A 20,528-nucleotide genomic window follows, 5' to 3' on the forward strand; every position below is an offset into this window, starting at 1 on the left:
AACCCGTCTGTCCCTGTCTATCAATCTCTCATTCTCTCTGTCACCGTCACATGTTTTATCTCTCTTTATCTCGCCGAGCTGTCCATCTGACTCCGCCTTCTGGTTCTCTTCCACTTTCTCCCCACGTCTGTCTCCTCATTTCTCTTCATCTCTGTTACTTTGTTTGACCCATCTATTACCCCGCGGTCTGCCTCTGTCGCTATATCTCTCTCTGTCGGCCTCTTTCCCTGTCTCCAAAGTTTTTTAAAAAATTAATTCAGAAATGTGGGCGTCGCTACCAAGGCCTTCCTTCTTTTATTGCCCTTCTGAAACTACCCCGGAGAATGTGGTGGTGAGCCGACTATTTGTAACCGCTGCAGTCCGTGTGGTGAAGAGACTCCCGCAGTGCCGACTTTGTCGCTGCAGTTTGATTCAACTGAATGTCTCGCTGGGCCATTGTAGAGGGCATTGAAGTGTCAACCACATTGCTCCGCGTCTGGTATCACGTACAGCCCAGACCAGGAAAGGAGGGCATATTTCATCACCTGAAGGACATTAGTGAACATTAGTGAACCAGATGGATTATTATGACAATCCAGTATTAACATGGTCATTTCTGATACTAGCTCTTTCAATCCAGATTCATGTAATTAACTCAATTTAAATTCTGCAGCTGCCATGGCAGGATTTCAACTTCCATCTCGGCGATCTTCAGACTAGACCTCTGGATTAGTAGTTCCGTAACATTCCCACTCTGCTACCCTGTGGTTTCTCTCGCTCTCTCTCTCGGTGTTTTCCAGGTCTGTCTCCTCCTTCTTTCTCCCCCACCTGCCTCTCTCTGTCTTGCCATCTGTCTTTTTCCACCGCCAGTCTCCATTACTCTATCTCTCTCCACAGCCTCCTACCCTTGTCTGTCTCTCGCTCTGATCCGCCGTATGTCCCTCTCATTCTGACACCTCATATGTCTTTCTGGTCCTGTCTCTCCTGTATGCCTCTTTCTCTGCCTCTGTCTCCTCATCTGTCTGCCGTTGCTGTCTGCCCCATTTGTTGCTCTCGCCGTTTCGCCCTGTTTGCCCCGATTGTTTCACCAAACTCTATATTTAACTGTCTCTTACACGTCTGTCTCATCCCCTCTCTCCCACTCTCACTGCCTCACCCCACTGTCTGTCTCTCTCTCTTTATCTCGAACTCAGCCAAGTGTGTTATCTTTCTGGCTAACGCCCTTCTGTCTCCCCTGCCTGTCAATTACTGTCCCCTTCCACCATTCAACCCCGTCTGCCTCTGTCTGTCGCTTTCTATCTGCAATCGTCAGTCTTCCATTTCTGCCTACCCTGTCTGTCACGCACTTCCCCCTTCCATCATTCTCCGCCGCCTGCCTCCTCCCTTCTGCCTTCCACGTCTATCTCTCTTTTTGTCATCCATCACATCTCCCACCTATCCAGTTTGTCTCCATCCGTTTCTCACCTGTCGGTCGGTCTTGCCGCCCACTCCCCTCAGTATTGTCGTTCTCTATATCCCCCACCATAATTAACTCACTCTGTCATCACTCCGTGGCATCGAACAGGAAATTAGAGGTGCATGCAATAAGGGTGCAGCATTTAATGGGTGACGTTAATATGCAAATAGATTGGGCGAACCAAACTGGAAGCAATACGGTGGAGCAGGATTCCTTGCGTGCAGATGGGATGGTTTTCTAGACCAATATGTCGAGTAACCAACTAGGGGGGAGGCCATCTTAGACTGGGTGTTGTGTAATGAGCTAAGATTAATTAGCAATCTCGTTGGGCGAGGCCCCTTGGGGAAGAGTGACCATAATATGATGGAATTCTGCATTAGGAGGGAGAATGAAACAGTTAATTCAGAGACCATTGTCCAGAACTTAAAGAAGGGTAACTTTCAAGGTATGAGGCGTGAATTGTCTAGGATAGATTGGCGAATGATACTTAAGTGGTTGACTGTGGATGGGCAATGGCGGACATTTAGAGACCGCATGGATGAACTGCAACAATTGTACATTCCTGTCTGGCGTAAAAATAAAAAAGGGAAGGTGGCTCAGGGAACATTAAGACGGATTGCAAAAGTTTCTATAGATATGTAAAGAGAAAAAGGTTAATAAAGACAAACCTAGGTCCCCTGCAGTCAGAATCAGGGGAAGTTATAACGGGAAACAAACAAATGGCGGACCAATTGAACAAGTACATTGGTTCGGTATTCACTCAGGAGGACACTAACAACCTTCCGGATATAAAAGGGGTCAGAGGGTCTAGTAAGGGGGAGGAACTGAGGAAATCCTTATTAGTCGGGAAATTGTGTTGGGGAAATTGATGGGATTGAAGGCCGATAAATCCTGATGGACTGCATCCCAGAGTACTTAGGGAGGTAGCCTTGGAAATAGCAGATGCATTGACAATCATTTTCCAACATTCCATTGACTCTGGATCAGTTCCTATCGAGTGGAGGGTAGCCAATGTAACCCCACTTTTTAAAAAAGGAGGGAAAGAGAAAACAGGGAATTATAGACCGGTCAGCCTGACATCGGTATTGGGTAAAATGATGGAAACAATTATTAAGGATGTCATATCAGCGCATTTGGAAAGAGGTGACATGATACGTCCAAGTCAGCATGGATTTGTGAAAGGGAAATCATGCTTGACAAATCCTCTGGAATTTTTTTGAGGATGTTTAGAAATAGTTGTCAAGGGAGAACCAGTTGATGTGGTATATTTGGACTTTCAGAAGGCTTTCGACAAGGTCCCACACAAGAGATAAATGTGCAAAGTTAAAGCACATGTGATTGGGGGTAGTGTGCTGACATGGATTGAGAACTGATTGTAAGACAGGAAGCAAAGAGTCATGGTAAATGGGTACTTTTCAGAATGGCAGGCAGTGACTAGTGGGGTACCGCAAAGTTCTGTGCTGGGGCCCCAGCTGTTTGGATTGTACATTGATGATTTGGACGAGGGGATTAAATGTAGTATCTCCAAATTTGCGGATGACACTATGTTTGGTGGCAGTGTGAGCTGTGAGGAAGATGCTATGAGGCTACAGAGCGACTTGGATAGGTTAGATGAGTGGGCAAATGCATGGCAGATGAAGTATAATGGGGATAAATGTGAGTTTATTAACTTTGGTGGTAACTACAGAAGGACAGACTGTTATCTGCATGGTGACAGATTAGGAATAGGGGAGGTGCAACGAGACCTGGGTGTCATGGTTCTTCAGTCATTGAAGGTTGGCAAGCAGATACAGCAGGCGGTTAGGAAAACAAATGGCATGTTGGCCTTCATAGCGAGGGGATTTGATTACGAGGCAGCGAGGTGTTGCTACAGTTGCACAGGGCCTTGGTGAGGCCTCACCTGCAGAATTGTGTACAGTTTTGGTCTTCTAACCTGAGGAAGGACATTCTTGTTATTGAGGGAGTGCAGCGAAGGTTCACCAGACTGATTCCAGGGATGGCGGGACTGACCTATCAAAAAGACTGGGTCAACTTGGCTTGTATTCACTGGAGTTCAGAAGAATGAGAGGGGACCTCATAGAAACGTTTAAAATTCTGACGGGTTCAGACAGGTTAGATGCAGGAAGAAATTTCCCAATGCTGTGGAAGTCCAGAACCAAGGGTCACAGTCTAAGGATAAGGGGTAAGCCATTTAGGACCGAGATGAGGAGAAACTTCTTCAGCCAGAGAGTGGTGAACCTGTGGAATTCTCTACAACAGAAAGTTGTTGAGGCCAATTCACTAAATATATTCAAAAAGGAGTTAGATGTAGGCCTTACTACTCGGGGGATCAACGGGTATGGCGAGAAAGCAGGAATGGGCTACTGAAGTTGCATGTTCAGCCATGAACTCATTGAATGGCGGTGCAGGCTGGAAGGGCCGAATGGCCTACTCCTGCACCTATTTTCTATGTTTCTACGTTTCTATGTCCCCCCTCCCCCTCGTCTGTCTCTCTCTCTCTCTTGCAAAATCTCTGTCTCGCTTTCTTTCTTTCAGGACAGTCTCCTCTGCATCAAAACCACCATGTCTGTCTCTCTCTTTCTGTGACATGCACATAACTGTCTCCCCCTGCCTATCTATCTCTCTGTCACCTTTACCAAGTGTAAGATTTTGAAGGAGATCTTCTAGGCAAGAGTTGAGAAAATCGCGCAAATCTCCGACCTCAAGCACCCTTCTCTCGGGGATGCGTTGGATCTGTCAAAAGGCATTTTGACTGTCCCAGTGCCAGTTTTCGGCGCAATCACATCGCGCTCTGAGAAGCGCACTTGAGGGGCCTCGACGGTTGCGTGCTGACATCGTACGTGCCCTTTTGGAACTCAATTGTTGGAAGTTTGGCAAGCTCTCTGTTGCCATGTATTTCCATCAGTCTGAAACAGAACCTGACAAGTTGTCAATGGCGATTGCAATAATTATAAATCTTTCACAGCATGTTATGAAATTAATTTATTAAGCTTCATTTTAATTTAATAAATCCCTGAATGGGCATCGAACATGTGCCGACAAGGAGCGAGCGCTGCATCCTAACCACTAGGTGGCGGTCACAGGGGTGAGTCAACATTGATGTCGAGAACTCGTGAACCAGTCAGCCGGCCGCTGTGAGAATGTTTAAAGGGAGAATGTTCAAAGTAAACTCGTCGCAACAGCAATGAACTGCAATTAAAAAAAACAGCCAATACCTGAGTTTTACCCCGGCAGACATGCCGAAAATTAAACGGCGGTAGTTAACCGTTTTGAAGATTGAATGTCTTTTGGAACTGGCTCGTTTTATTAATTGTAAAACATATGATTTATCTTAAATACTTGGATATTTCATTGCAGTCCTCTGCTGTTGCGACTTTACCAGAACAGCAGCAACAATTTAACTCCCAGATTAATGCGTGGTAACCGCATTGGTTTCAATACTCACAAACTGGTGCTTTGGGATTACAATATCGGACCGTATCTGGATTGCATTGTTGACGCTTCACGTCAATCAAATTTAATCACAACGCCGTCATCAGAAAACTTTCCATAGATGCTGCCTGACTGGCTGAGTATCGCTAACATTTTCTGATTTAATTTCAGATTTACAGGATTCGCAGTTATTTGGTTCTGAAACGAAAAAGTAACATAAGATGACGTCATTGGGGATTCGAATGTCAGTACCTTTCTGCAACGGCAAACGTGAGTCATGCGTGGTGTGCATCCTCCCTTCTGCCAGGCAAAGAACATCACTGAGTGGGTGCAGAACATTTTCAGGGGCGAAAGGGAGCAGCATAAGCTGTGATCTATGTGCTAACCAATGACATAACGAAACAAGGGGTTGAGTTCCTTTAATCAGAGTTTCAGGTGCAATTGAGGAAATTAATAAGCAGGACCACAAAGGAATTCTATGGATTATTCCCAGTGCCCCGCGCTATTGAGTTTAGAAATAGCAACGTATGTCTGGATAAACGGTGCACGAGGTTGGGCTACACAATCATGGGGCATTGGGACCAGTTCTGGCGCAGGAGGGACCTGTTCCATTCGGTCGGGTTGTACATCAATAGAGCTTGGACCAATGCACTCGCGGGAAGTTTAACAACTGGGGCGGGTGAGGGGTTGAACTAATTTGGCAATGCATTTGTGTACCAGGATGAAACATCTGTAGATGTTCTAATTATGCATTTATTCACAATTCCAGATGATTTTTATATTTTAACGATAGCAGTGAACGTGTCCTCAGACAGCGCACATCAGCTCATCCTTGGGAAACGATAGACCCCGGTTCGGCTAAACCTTCCCTTACACTGAGCATAAGCAGAGGAAACACAGGCACAGCAGAATTTGCTGAGGACCGTAAGGAGTAAAATATTCTTTGATCAGAGATAGCTCTAAATATATTTTGGTGTCTCTGTGTTAAGTTGCAAATTGTTCTGTGGGATATAAATATATTTTGTATATCTGTGTTAGTGTTTATGTATTTGAATGCAACAAAGTTATTTATAATAGTATTGTGGAGTATCTGTGTTTGTTATATATGTATTTGCTGTTTATATCTTAGTATCTATGTTACCTGTAAACTCCTCGCAAATAAAAGTAAATACAAGTATAGGACGGAGATACTTAGAGATAAATTCATGAAGAAAAAAGACATAAAAACAAATACATTTAGAATAACACATATATGAACACAGATAATTTGATTATCAATGTTCCACACAATTTAATTTACAACTCACAGATAGATGCACAAATATATTTATAAATTTGCCGCATGGACATCCAAATTCATTACAAATAACAAAAATTTATACAAAAAATAAAACACGTCTATGGCGAAAATCTATGGAGTCTCACTAACTGAAGGCTTCTTGCAGAGAGTCGGCACAGACACGGTGGGATGAACAGCTTCCTTCTGTGTTGAATGATTCGATAATTCTTTGCCTTTCTCCTTGTAAGACAGATAAAACAGGCAGCTATATGATGGGAGCACTAAGACCGTAGGCTGTGTAGCTCTAGTGGCGCAACCGGTTAGCGCGCGGTACTTATAAATCACTACAGGCCCGGGAAATGCCGAGGTTGTGCGTTCGAGCCTCACCGAGAGCATCCAATGCTTTTGCATGTGATGTTTGCACTTTTCAGAGTTTGAGGCCGTTTCCTATTTGTCCATCTCTCTTGTCTCTTCCGCCATGTACCAAGGTGCTGTCTGTCTCTCTTGCTGCGGTTATCTCAGTGTCAATCTGTGGGTTATTTCTGAATGAATACCCGTGCCTGTTCCCCACATGAAATAAATGAGGGGATCAAACAATTCCTCATCTGGCACTAGGGAGCGAATGAACCAACATTTATACAAGATATAGTTTATTGTAAATATAACATTCCCTCTTGAGTGATATAGATTCAATTATGTACAAAACCAAACTATGATCACAACGTGTTTCCAATAAGCCGCCTTTTAATATATTGTCGCAAGCGCTACCATTGTAGATCAAGGAGTTTCAGAATTAATAAACATAGAAATCAAGCAATGAAACGGTAGAGATGGTTCTGAGAATGTGGAACGCCCTCGCCCAGAGCAACATTCAAAACAAGGTTTAAAAACTCTCAGCTTGCAGGAGGAAGGGAAGAGAGGAAAGAGCCACAGAAAAGCCACGGGAGTTTCGGAAGCTTCGGCGTTTTTCTCTGAACACAGCATAGTTGCGCACGGCACATATATTGTTGCTGTTAAATATGAATAAAATGCTATGTTTGTTTGCAGCTGTTTCTGTTTCTGTCCCTTTTGATTAATTCTTAAATCCATTTGTCTGCAATGATTCCATAAATCTTCATATCCTTGCCCAACAAAAATCGATCAATGCGAAACTTGAAGATGTCAATTGCCCCAACCTCGATAGATTTTTAGGGGAGGAATTATAAGATAGGTGGAATAGGCAGCTGTATGATGGAAGCACTAATACCACACAGCATCCGCACATAATTCCAGCGACGGAATTGCATATGGCGCAGTACTTATATGACAGTGTAAGCACCTAGAAAGGCCGAGGTTGTAAGCACGAGCGTCACCTACTACAGCTGATCGCTTTGCTTGTGACATTTCGACAGCATTCGAAGGTACAATTGATGTATCCCCAAATGTTACCTACATATTCACTGTGTTATTCCAGCACACAATATTGCAGCGGAGGATGAAAAATTTACATATATGTGGGATGGAGTGGAGGCGTTTTGACATTTAATCAATAACTCTGATGTAAATAATAATGTGCCGGAAAAACACTCGATTTCAAAGAGAAGATATATAAATGCATTGGTGATCTCCACATAATTCCTGCACCACATTCAAAAGAAACAATGATTTTCCTGAACATTTCACTAAAAATGTTGTGCTCAGTGTTTCAGTGGCTCGTGCATTGGACTTCTCGCCGATTCAGTTCCATAGAAACATTCAAACTTATTGATTCGATTCCCATCAAAGTCCAAATGTAAATTAATAGAATGGTTACCGCACAGCAGGAATCCATTCGTCCCATCGAGAGCATGCCAGCTCTCAGCTAGTTCCTCTCCCCTGTCCTTTCCCCATAGCCCTGCAGGACAGGATTGGCTTGTTCCGAGGCTGGAAAGTAATTGTTTGCAGCAAACCACAACTGTCTGCAATAGCCAGAAGTTTTAATGTTTTGGGCCTGAAATCCACTCAGGTTTACCTGCTCGCCGCTGTACTGTTTGAAGCTCCGTTCAGTGCTTGAATAAGTAAGAGCTGTAGCTGCCGGGCTGCATTTCCATCTTGCAGAGCCTGAGAGATCCGCCAGGGCGTGAGGCACGTTTAAACTGTCGCCCAATTATCCTTTACGCTTTTACAACATTTCAAGAGAGCAAAAGGATTTCCCTCAAGCTGCAATGATCATTTCTGTTATTGTCTTCGCATGCTTCTTTCTATCTCTCCCTGTCTCTGCCTCTTATATTTCTCTGCTTTTCGCTGATTGGGTTCTCACTTTTAAATGGACGGACTGGGCTGATCTAACCAGCAACAAGTTCAGCAATGGGTATCGAAAGACGTGGACTATAGGACAGGAATGGTGTAAATTAGGGGCAAATATCGTCACAGATATGTCCCTTCGCGCTCGCAGCGAAATAAAGCAGCATCGAATATAGTTGTCTTAACGTAGAGTGTGCCTTAAGTGGATGCCGACACAGACGACAATATAAAGCTATTAATGCTTCAAAATCTTATGTGATAATACAGGTCACGTTTCAAAACTAGTTTTGTAAAGACATTCCAATATTGTTGTATTGGAATAGTCAGCAATGCTCGCACGGCTGTTGGAAGCCAGTTGGAAAGCTGGCTGAAAGAACACGCAGAAGATTGATTTCTGCTGAGCAGACCATGAGCCTCTTTCTTGAAAATGGTTCTCCAGTCCCACTAAGAGGGGATTAAGCATCATGGGAGTTGGATTGGACTCTGCCCACGTGTATATCAGGACGTATAGGGGGCATTTACCCTTCCTTAAAGAACAGTAATGACTCAGTTCCAGAATTTCCTCGCACCACTCGCAATTCGGCCCAAGGATGAGCCGAGCCGATCACGTGGAGTTAATACAATTCTTCCAGTCAGTAAATTCAGTTGGCATATCAAGAAAAACGTAAGAAATCACCGTGACTTAGTCATTGAGCCCGCAGCATAATGGATAAGGTGTTTATTTCTGGTATGTACCATAATGGTACCAGGAAATTACAGTTTTGATGAGATTTGGATTCAATGCCTAATTTATGTAATATTCAGTCAAATGCTTGGAAGGTTTATCAGCAACAAACGCTTAACAAAGTAAATTGACACAATCGATTTGCACTCCATCGCCTTAACCTCTCGTCTGCCATCTAGCACAACTCAACTATTCCATTTCAGGCTTTTTACATCCATACAGAATTACACTGCAACAAGTCCCTGTCACGACCTGTCCTGCCCGTGCACCCAGATCGACAATGTTGAAAATGTACAATCAGCTTCTGTAAGCAACCATCCTTCAGTTACTACAGGATGCCTGTGAACTGTCTCCTCAAAAGATGAGGTGCGGGCCCTTTTAAATAGACCAGTCAGCCTGGCCAAGCCGGTTTCAAAACCGACCAATATCGAACTCTCTACAGTTAGACAACATTAGGAGTACTGTGTGCAATTCTGGTCGCCATATTATAAAATAAACTAGCAAGACACTGGATCGGGTGCAGGGAAGATGGTATACTATCAGGAAAGAATCGACAAGCTGAATTTATTTTGTCATGAAATGAGAAGTCTGAGTGGTGAACTAATAGAGCTCCTTAATATCTTGAAAGATTTTGATAGAGTAGATACAGAGTGGTTCCACTTGTGGGGAAGGTATGACACAAAGATTAGTGGGAGAGTGGGTGTGCAGAGGACACAGAGAGGTTGCAACGAGATTTAGATAGGTTAAGCCAATGGGTAAGGTTTGGCAGATGGAATACAATGTCTGAAAATGTGAAGTCATTCACCTTGGATTAAAACAGTAAAAGGGAATATTATTTGAATGGGGAGGAATTACAACATGCTGTAGTGCAGAGGGACCTAGGGGTCCTTGTGCATGAATCCCAAAAAGTTAGTTTGCAGGTGCAGCAGGTAATCAGGAAGGCGAATGGAATGTTAGTTTTCATTGCGTGAGGGATGGATTGCAAAAGCAGGGAGGTCCTGCTGCAACTGTATAGGGCATTGCTGCGGCCGCACCTGGAGTACTGCATGCAGTTGTGGTCACCTTACTTAGGGAAGAATATACTAGCTTTGGAGAGGGTACAGAGACGATTCACTGGGCTGATTCCGGAGAGGAGGGGTTTACCTTATGATAATAGACTGCGTCTTTACTCGTTGGAGTTCAGAAGGATGAATGGTGATCTTAGAGAAACATTTAAAATAATAAAAGGAATAGACAAGATAGAGGCAGATAGGTTGTTTCCACTGGTTGGGGAGACTAGAACTTGCGGGCACAACCTCAAAATACGGGGGAGCCAATTTAACACCGAGTTGAGAAGGAATTTGTTCTCCCAGAAGGTTGTGAATCTGCGAAATTATCTGCCCAGGGACGCAGTTGAGCCTAGCTGATTGAATGTATTCAAATCACAGTTAGATAGATTTTTAACCAATAAGGGAATTAAGGGTTATTGGCAGCGGGTGGGTAAGTGGAGTTCAGTCCACGGCCAGATCAGCCATGATCTTGTTGAGTGGTGGAGCAGGCTCGAGGGGCTAGATGGCTTACTCCTGTTCCTAATTCTTCTGTCAGTATTTCAATCTCCTGCTTCTTGTGCACAAAGATAAATTTTGTGCAAGAAAGCCCACGACACAGCTTGCTCTGCCCATGCAACCAGATGGTTAATGATGAAAACGTGCCATTAGATTCTTAAAGCAAACAGCCTTCCTTTACTTCAGATCATTGACTGCAATAGATGGTTGATTTTTCGGCAGAATTACATGAACGAATATAAGATTGCACGCAACGAACTAATTGACCACGCCACTACTAGAGACCATCAATTAAAAAAAATTAGCAACAAATCAAATTGCGAATTAAGAAGAATCTTCTTTATCCAGAGAGTTGTACGGATGTAGAACTCGCTACCACCAGAGTAGTTGAATCAAATATTATAGATTCATGTAATTAAGGTTTGATAAATATATGAGGGAGAACTGACTGGAGGGCTGTGCTATAGTGCTGGATGTGGAAAGAGGGGAGGATGCTCCAGTGGACCACAAACGACGACATTGACAGGTTGTGCCGAATAGCCTGTTTTTGCATTGACTATCCTATGTAATCGTATGAAATCGACACCCATGGGTCCAATTCAAAAGTCAACTTTTCACAAATTTCAGACCTAGAGGAAATAACACTGATTAATATTCCTGGCATAGGGTGTTTCAAAAAGATGTCCAAATGGATGCTCCTTAAAACCAAGCTTCGGGGTATCTGCCGTAATTTTTCTTTTATGTGGCTCCATCTCAGTGTCATTTGATTTGTCTGAAGCTTTTGTGGAGCGTCGTGTGACGTCTTACTCTGTTAAAGGCGCAACAAAAATGCAAGTTGTTGTTGTTGTAGTATTTATATCATTGCCTGTTTCAGGTTTCAAAGAAAACGTGCTGTTTGAGAAGGCATGTGGCATACTTACCTTTATTCGCCGAGGTATATTGTACAAGAGCAGTGAAGTTATGCTTGAGCTATATAAAACATTACTTGGGCGACAGCTAGAATACTGCGTAGACGTCATTGCAGGAAAGATGTAATTGCTCTAGAGAAGGTTCAAAAGAGATTTACGAGAATGTCCCTGGACTGGGGAATTTTAGCTATGAGTAATGATGCGGTAGGCTGGGTTTGTTTTCATTGGAATATAGGAAGCTGAGGGGAAACATTATTGATGTGTTCAAAATTATGAGGGGTAGAGAGAGACTGGACAGGAAGGACCTATTTTTCTGAGCAGATTGGTCAACAAACAGGGGACATAGATTTAAAGTCATTGGTAGCAAGTTTAAAGGTGATTTGGCGGGAAATCTCTTCAACCAGAGCAAGTTGGGAGTCTGGAACTCACTGCCTGAAATGGTGGTTGAGGCAGAAACCCTCACCACATTTAAAACACGCTTGGATATGCACTTGAAGTGCAATAATCGACAGGGCTACGGACTAAAAGCTGGAACATGGGATTCTGCTGAATAGCTCTTTGTTGGCCGCGTTGGCCGGATGAGCCGAAATATCCTTCTTCCATGCTGTAAATAACTATGATTCTATGATTCAGTTCTAAGCGAGGATCTAACTTCAGATAAACCGGACGTGGAGACTTTACGGGTAGAATTAAGAGATAGGAAAGGATTGAAGACAATAGTGGGAGTTGTGCATAGGCCCCCTAGTCGTAGCTGTGAAGTACTAGAATATATAAACGTAGAGATTAGACAAACGTGTCGTCAAGACAGTGTGGTTTTAATACGAGATTTAAATTTTCATACATATTGGGATAATCGGACTAGCACCTGTCAGAAAGATTTTTCTCATTGGAATAGAAAACGTTTAGAGGCGATTTATGACATAAGTTCAAAATTATGAAGTGTTTTGATCGTCAAAAAGGAAAAAGCTTTAAAATGTCGCATTTAACGTGATACAATCTCGATCGGCCCAGATGGTTTATGAGACCGACAGCTTACCACTTGACCACCGCACCCTGAAAATCTCGTGCTTTGTCTGCTAGCAAGGACACGATGGGCTCAATGGTTTCCTTCTGTGCTGTAAATTTCTATGGTTTTATGGTTCAGTCACTGAGGTGATGTTACTACCAATGTGCTGTTATAGAAGGAGTTCAATGATTTTCACCACGCCACAATAATGGAAAGATAATATTTTTCCTGTTTCATTTTCTGCGGAGTTGATACTAGAGTTGGAAAAATCAATCTTCAAAGATCATGCCCACTTCTGACTTCACGATGAACGGCAGATCATTGATGAAGCAGGTGAAGATGAACTCCTGCAGAGTAGCCTGGGCTGAGATGATTGGCATCGAACACCCACAATCATCTTCTTTTAGGCTTGGTATGTCTTCTGCAGTGGAGATTAACCCCGCGATGACTTCAACGTTAGGAGCCTCCTTGTTGAAACATTCGGCCAAATGCTGCTTTGATGTCAAGGGCAATCACTCTCGCCTCATTTTAGAATTAATCACTTTTTGCCATATTTGGACCAAGGCTGTAATGATGTCTGGAGGCTGGGGTTCGTGTCGGAACACAAACTGAGCAACGGCGAGCAGTTGGGTCATCGTACGTTCGTGAAAGATGCTACGGGAATGCAAGCTCGTGCCTTTGCTGTTTGAAAACATCGCACACTTGCATGATGTATATTTGTAGGGTCAAATGAGTCATCGAGCTGAAATCTTACTCCTACCTTCCTCTTCGCACAGACCCTATCAGGGCTTCAAAGCATTGCACGTTTTAAAATGTCAGTTTTAAAGAAATTGTTTCATTTTATATTTCTTAAAGATTAAGAAGGCACAACAGGCAGCCAGATATCCCAGTTTGCCGATGATGCAAATATTGGTGATGTAGTAATTAGTACAGACGTTAGCGTATACTTATAAAGATATACTGATAGTTTAAATGAATGGACGATTCAGTGGCAGATAGATTCCAAACAGGTAATAGTATGGTCACCCATTTTAGATCACAAAGTTTAGATCCGAGTAGTAATTAAATGGAGCACAGCTCGGAGGGATGGATTTCCAAAGTGGTTTGCAGTCCCAGTGCGCATACCGCTAAAATGCAGTACCAAGTTAGGAATATATTCGAAAGAACTAATGGCATGTTAGGCTTTATAACTAGGGGTTAGACTATAAAGCAATGGAAGTTGTTCTTCAACTGAACAGAGATGTAGTTAGACTATATCTGGAGTCCTCTAAGTTATAGAATATAATGGATTCATAGAAGTTTACAGCATGGAACGAGGCCTTTTCGGCCCATCCTGTCCGCGCCACTGTTACCCAGCCTAATCACACTTTCCACCTTAAGCTCCATAACCCTGCACGTTACGGCGTTTCAGTTGCACATCCAAATACTTTTGAAATGTGCTAAACGTATCTGCCTCTACCACTCTTTAGGTAGTGCGTTTTACACAGCCACAACTATCTGCGTGTGGAAATTTCCCATCACATCTCCTGTAAACCTTCTCCAATCAGTATAAATGTATGGCTGCTGATTGTTGAGCCCTCTGCTAAGGGCAATAAGCTGTTTCTACCCATTATATCTTGTCCCCTTAAGGGCACGGACCCTTAGAAATGATAGGCTGCATTGGAATGTGTTCAGTTCATACTCACCAGTATGTTACCAGAATGCCACGGGTTAAATTATGAGGAGAGATTACATAAACTTGGCCTGTACTCCCTGGAATATAGAAGGTTAAGTGGCGATTTTATTGAGATTTTAAAGGTTTTGAAATGAATTGTTAAGATAGATAGAGATAAAACTTTTTTCACCGTTCGTGGGGGAGTTTCCGACAAGAGGACATAATGTTAAAATTAGAGACAGGCTATTCGGAAGAGAAGTTAGGAAAATCTTCTTCGCGCAAAGGGTGATGGATTTATCTTCTACAAAAAGCAGGATATACTAGCTCAATTAAAAATGTTAATTTTAGATTGATAGCTTTTGCTTGACACTGGTTAAAATGACGTGGAGCCAATGCAGATGGATGGAGTTATGATAGAGCTCAGCCAAGAATTAACAGAATGGCGAATAGGCACAAGGGGCGAAATAGCCTAATCCTGTTCCTTTGTTCAGTCAATTGGCAAACACCTATTATAAATAAAGAAACGTTGCCTCGAAGGGAGAATTACAAATATATCATTTGCAGAGATTATGGACCGCTTCCACGCTTTCATACAAACAAGGATTAAGTCTAATTCTCAAACCAATTAATTGAACATTTACTTGCAGTGGGTTGGAACCCACGCAGACATACATCAGTTGGATTTTAATTCAAACGCCTTAACAACTCGGCGATCTCGTCATGGGCACGCTGCAGTGCATTGCTTGCAAATTTGGCAAATCGCTTGGAGACTTAAAATTGAACTTTCAATGCAGAGCAAACTACACGTCTGCATACACTGCAAACATGGGAGGATATATGTCTAGTAAAAACTGTGGATGGTGAAAAGCTGTACTGCAAAACACAGCACTTAGGTAATTAACGCATTGAACTGGTCGTCCGTAACTAGACAACAAACCCCCTTGCTTTAACCCACAGAACATATAATCTTCCCGTCAACACTGAACATGTTTGAATGAATAATGTAAAATGCACGTCATCGACCAAGTATCAGCAATCTCAGACTAAACCAGCGCATAAAGCATAAACCATAAGTTATGGAGTAAACTGATATGGGGAGCGATGGAGAGAGTGATGGAGAGAAAGTCATATTTGGACGGATAAACAGAACCCCAATGAGAAAAGCGTACACAAATTGACTGCAACTGAGATAGACATAAAGCGACACTGACACACGGAAAGAAAGTTAGAGTCAGAGAGAAATAGAATGAATGATAGAGGGAGAAAAAGAGGACCAGCACACTAAATGTGAGAAAATTCCTGCCGTCACGGCCGGGATTTAAATCCGTGAGGTTTACAGGTGAAAAAAAAGCTCACTGAGAGAGAGGATTGTAGCATCACAGAAACATGGGATGAGACACTTTCCCCAGAACTCGACAAACTGTTCGCCATCAACTATTTATCCAATTCCCTTCTTGAGGTGGTCATCACGCAGCTTAAGAGCGTGCAGGTAGAGAGGGAGTGGGTGATCAGCAGACAGAATAGGAGGACTAGGCAGGTAGTGCACGAGCCCCCGAGTCCATCTCACTCGCCAACAGATATTATCTTCTGAGTACCTGTGTGGAGATCGTGCCTCTGACGACTGCAGCCACATCCAAATCCACGGCACCGAAGGTGGTTCAGGTGCACAGGGGAGGAGAGAGAAGAATGGAAGAGCTATACTGGTCGGGGTTTCAATAATCAGGGGAGCAGACAGGCGTTTCTGCCACCGCAGACGTGACACCAGAATAATATTTTATTTCCTGGAGGCAAGGATGTCACCGAGCGGCTGCAGGGCATTCTGATGGAGGAGGGTCATCAGCCAGAGGTCATTGTCCATACTGTTACCAATGACATAGGGAGAAAGAGGGGTGAGGTCTGCAGGCAGAGTTTGGGGAAATACGAGAGAAGTTAAAAAGTAGGACCAGAAAGGTAGTTATGTCCGGAATACTCCAGTTGCTACGAACTAGTGATTCGAGAAATAGGAGGATAGAGCACGTGAATGCATGGCAGGAGAGATGGTTCAGGAGGGAGGGTTTAATTTCCTGAGACATTTGGACTGCTCTTTGCGGAGTTGGGACCTGTACAAGCCGGACGGCTTGCACCTCAACAGAGCCAAAATTAATAACCCCGCATTGCGGTGGGCCGGGGGGAGGCGGTGCTTGCTCGTGCTGTTGGGGAGGATTTAAACTAGTATGGCAGGAGATGGGAACCTTAGAATAGATTCAATCGGGAGAATAGTAGAGTTTGAATTAAAAAGCAAAAAGGTACAAAGTGAGTTTGTAGGACAGAGGAAACAAGCAGGAAAAAAGGGTAAAAAAACAAATTTTAAAAGAATTTTGTCGAAATGCACGTTGCATTCGTAACACAACAGATGAGTTGACGGCACAAATAGATACAAATGAGTATGATCTGATAGTCATTACATAGACGTAGTTGCAACGTGACCAGGACTGGAAACTAAATATTCAGGGGTTTTTGACATTTCGGAGGGACACAGAAAAAGGAAAAGGAGGTGGGGTAACACTGTTAATAAAAGATGGGATCAGTGCGTTCGTGAGAAACGATATTGGCTCTGAGGATCAAGAGATTGAATCAGTTTGGGGGGAGATAAGAAATAATAACGGGGAAAATTCGCTGTTGTGCGTAGTCCATCGACCCCCAAAGAGCAGCTGCACGGTTGGACGGACTATAAATCAAGAAATAATGGAGGCTTGTAAAAAAGACACGGCAATAATTATAGGGACTTTTAACCTTCATAGCTTCTGGATAAAATTAATTGGTCAGGATAGACTTGAAGAGACGTTCATAGAGTTTATCCTGGATACGAAGGACACGAAACAGACAGAGAGAGAGAGAAACAGAGAGAAAGAGTGAGAGAGAGAGAGAGAGGGATAGTGATGGAGGGGGATATAGAGTGAGAGAAAATGAGAGAATGAGGGTGAGTGAGAGGAAACAAATAGACAGAGGGATGAGGGATAGTGCAAGGGAGAGTGAGGATGACAAAGAGGCGGAAAGGGATAGAGCGAGAGAGAGAGAGAGAGAGAGAGAGAGAGAGAGAGAGAGAGAGAGAGAAAGAAGGAGGGAGAGAAAGAGAAAGAGTGATGGTGCGTGAGAGAAAAACAAACGGACAGAAAGCGAGAGAGAGCGAGAGCGAGCGAGGGAGGCGGGACGGTGTGGGCCGAGCGAGAGGGAGTGAGGGAGAGAGAGAGAAATAGACAGAAAGAAACTGCCGTGAATTTGCTATATTTTCCCCAATCCTGGGTAGGAACACGAAGTTCCAACACAATTACTTTTTTTCACGTTTCGAATCCTGAAAGGCGCGACAAAATGTAAGTCATTTGGTTCATCATATTTACTAACTGCGAGGGATAACAATTAGATAGGTTGATAAGGATGTTTGTCTCTCTCTTTGTCCCTCTCCCTTTCTGTCTCTGTCTCTGTCTTTGGCTCTCTCTCTCTCGCTCTCTCTGACTCTCCTTGTCCCTCTCCCTTTCTGTCTCTGTTTGTATTATTGTCCCACTCTCTCGCTTTCACTGACTCTCCTTGTCGCTCTCCCTTTCTGTCTCTGTCTCTGTCTTTGGCCCTCTCTCGCTCTCTCTCTCTCTCCTTATCCCTCTCCCTTTCTGTCTCTGTCTCTGTCTTTGGCCCTCTCTCACGCTCTCTCTGTCTCTCCTTGTCCCGCTCCCTTTCTGTCTCTGACTCTGTCTGTGGCCCTCTCTCTCGCTCTCTCTCTCTCTCCTTGTCCCTCTCCCTTTCTGTCTCTGCCTCTGTCTTTGGACCTCTCTCTCGCTCTCTCTGTCTCTCCTGCCCCGCTCCCTTTCTGTCTCTGTGTCTGTCTGTGGCCCTCTCTCTCGCTCTCTGTGTCTCTCTTTGTCCCTCTCCCTTTCTGACTCTGTCTTTGGCCCTCTCTCTCGCTCTCTCTGTCTCTCGTTGTCCCTCTCCCTTTCTGTCTTTGTCTCTACCTTTGGCCCTCTCTCTCACTCTCTCTGTCTCTCCTTCTCCCTCTCGCTATCTGCCTCTGTCACTGTCTTTCGCCCATCTCTCGCTCGCTATGTCTCTCCTTGTCCCTCTCCCTTTCTGTCTCTGACTCTGTCTGTGGCCCTCTCTCTCGCTCTCTCTCTCTCTCCTTGTCCCTCTCCCTTTCTGTCTCTGCCTCTGTCTTTGGACCTCTCTCTCGCTCTCTCTGTCTCTCCTGCCCCGCGCCCTTTCTGTCTCTGTGTCTGTCTGTGGCCCTCTCTCTCGCTCTCTGTGTCTCTCTTTGTCCCTCTCCCTTTCTGACTCTGTCTTTGGCCCTCTCTCTCGCTCTCTCTGTCTCTCGTTCTCCCTCTCCCTTCCTGTCTCTGTCTCTACCTTTGGCCCTCTCTCTCACTCTCTCTGTCTCTCCTTCTCCCTCTCGCTATCTGCCTCTGTCACTGTCTTTCGCCCATCTCTCGCTCGCTATGTCTCTCCTTGTCCCTCTCCCTTTCTGTCTCTGCCTCTGCCTTTGTCCCTCTCTCTCGCTCTCTCTGTCTCTCCTTGTCCCTCTCCCTTTTTTTCTTTCTCTGTCTTTGCCCCTCCCTCTCGCTCTCTCTGTCTCTCTTTGTTCCAATCTCTTTCTGTCTCTGCCTCTCTCTTTGTCCATCTCATCCCCTCGGACTATCTCTCTCCTTGCGTCCTTCTCTCTCTCTCTCTCTCTCTCTCTCTCTCTCTCTCTCTCTCTCTCTCTCCCTAATACCGGCAGATTAGCGAAACACATGTTCAATGAAAGAAACAGATTAGTGTCACTGTCCTATTTCAAAATCGCAAAATGAAGGAATTGCTGCTCCCGCGATAAGTGCTCCGGTAGAATTGATAAATGTTGGAAGTTTCGGAGGTGCGGGGGAGGCGGTGGGTTGTGGAGGATTTTGCTCCTTGCACCTGAGACGTCGGGAGTCAAGGACATAAGATTAGTAACAGGCTTTCGTGAAAATAATTGCATTTTGTTTTGGAGCCGAAAGCAGCTACGGATCTATGAAGTATTCAGATATATTGCATCTGCTGTACAGGACATGAAGAGGCCATTCTCCTCAATTGGCCTTTTCAGGCGTTTGTGCTCCACAGGATCGTTCTCCAATTCAGCTTAATCTAAGTCTAGCAGCATATCCTTCGATTGCCATGTCGCTCATGTTCGTATCCAGTTCCTCATTAAATGCCTATCTGCTATTCACCTCAACTACTCCCTGTTTTAGCTGGTTCCACATTTTAACCTCTCTTTCTCCTGATCTCCCTATTGGATTCATGAGCGACTTCCTTATATTGGTGACTTCCAGTTTTACTCAGTGTGACACAAGAGCTTTCCAATCCCCACCACCGGCAGGACACCAAGAAATCCGTCAGAAGCAGCATTCACCATCAGAACAGAAATCTTGCTCGGTTTAACCTCCTGTTTTCAGCGGGCTGCAGCATATCCGATCCTACAATGCAAATCAGGACCGACTGTATCTGGAAACAGTTAAACGATCATTGTTTAGACTTTGAGTATTTCAAGGACTGTACCACATCCAATGATGAATATGCGAAACAGGACGGACAGAATCTGGAAATTGCAAAAGGTCAATGTGTGGCCTTGTGTCAAAACTGCAATCAGAACATGGGCTAGATATAAACGAGGTCGGTATGTAGGAGTGCGCTGTTGTAAAATAAATATTCGGTGTGTATATATGAGTCGAATATTTAGATATAAATTGTGTAAGTGTATATGTACATTTGTCACATTTTTCACAATTTTTAACTAAGATAGAAATTCACTGTTGATTTTAAGGTAAATTGTTACTTTTTGCTCTCTCAGTTTTCGTGTTTGACAGTTTGGTTTTGACTACAATTTTCGGCGATAACCGCTCTATATCTTGATACATTCAGTCTATATTCCATTCATCAATACACACAGTCAACAGGACTGAAAACATGGGACTCTACTAGCCACAACCACCCCGATAAACTGTCCTTCACTCTTAAATTCTCCTTTCTATCCTCAAACCCCATTTTACTCGATGTTTTAACCTGTTCTTCACTCCATAACCCGCCATCGTCGACAACTATCCTTTCAGATGCCGGCACTTCGTCTTCATTTAGCCTAACTCAATTACCTAAACATTTACTTTATCCCTCATAATAGTGCTAAGTCAGTAGCACATTTATATTACAATTGCTCCACGACAAACTTATTTCATGTTAATGGGAGATGCTTATTTCACAGCCTGAGAAAAGCAGAAAAGTTAAAGCAGGAAAAGCAATGAATTTCTTAA

The 20,528-nt window shown here is 43.8% G+C and overlaps 1 non-coding gene across 1 annotated transcript; it reads left to right on the forward strand.

Annotated features, from left to right (window-relative positions):
- Positions 1 to 6,447: 6,447 nt before the first annotated feature.
- On the forward strand, positions 6,448 to 6,541 carry trnai-uau (transfer RNA isoleucine (anticodon UAU)). The gene is made up of 2 exons: positions 6,448 to 6,485; positions 6,506 to 6,541. It is a non-coding gene; the product is annotated as a tRNA-Ile (tRNA).
- The last annotated feature ends 13,987 nt before the right edge of the window (positions 6,542 to 20,528 follow it).

This window comes from Pristiophorus japonicus, unplaced genomic scaffold (genome assembly GCF_044704955.1).
Source record: "Pristiophorus japonicus isolate sPriJap1 unplaced genomic scaffold, sPriJap1.hap1 HAP1_SCAFFOLD_107, whole genome shotgun sequence".
Taxonomy (NCBI): domain Eukaryota; kingdom Metazoa; phylum Chordata; class Chondrichthyes; family Pristiophoridae; genus Pristiophorus; species Pristiophorus japonicus.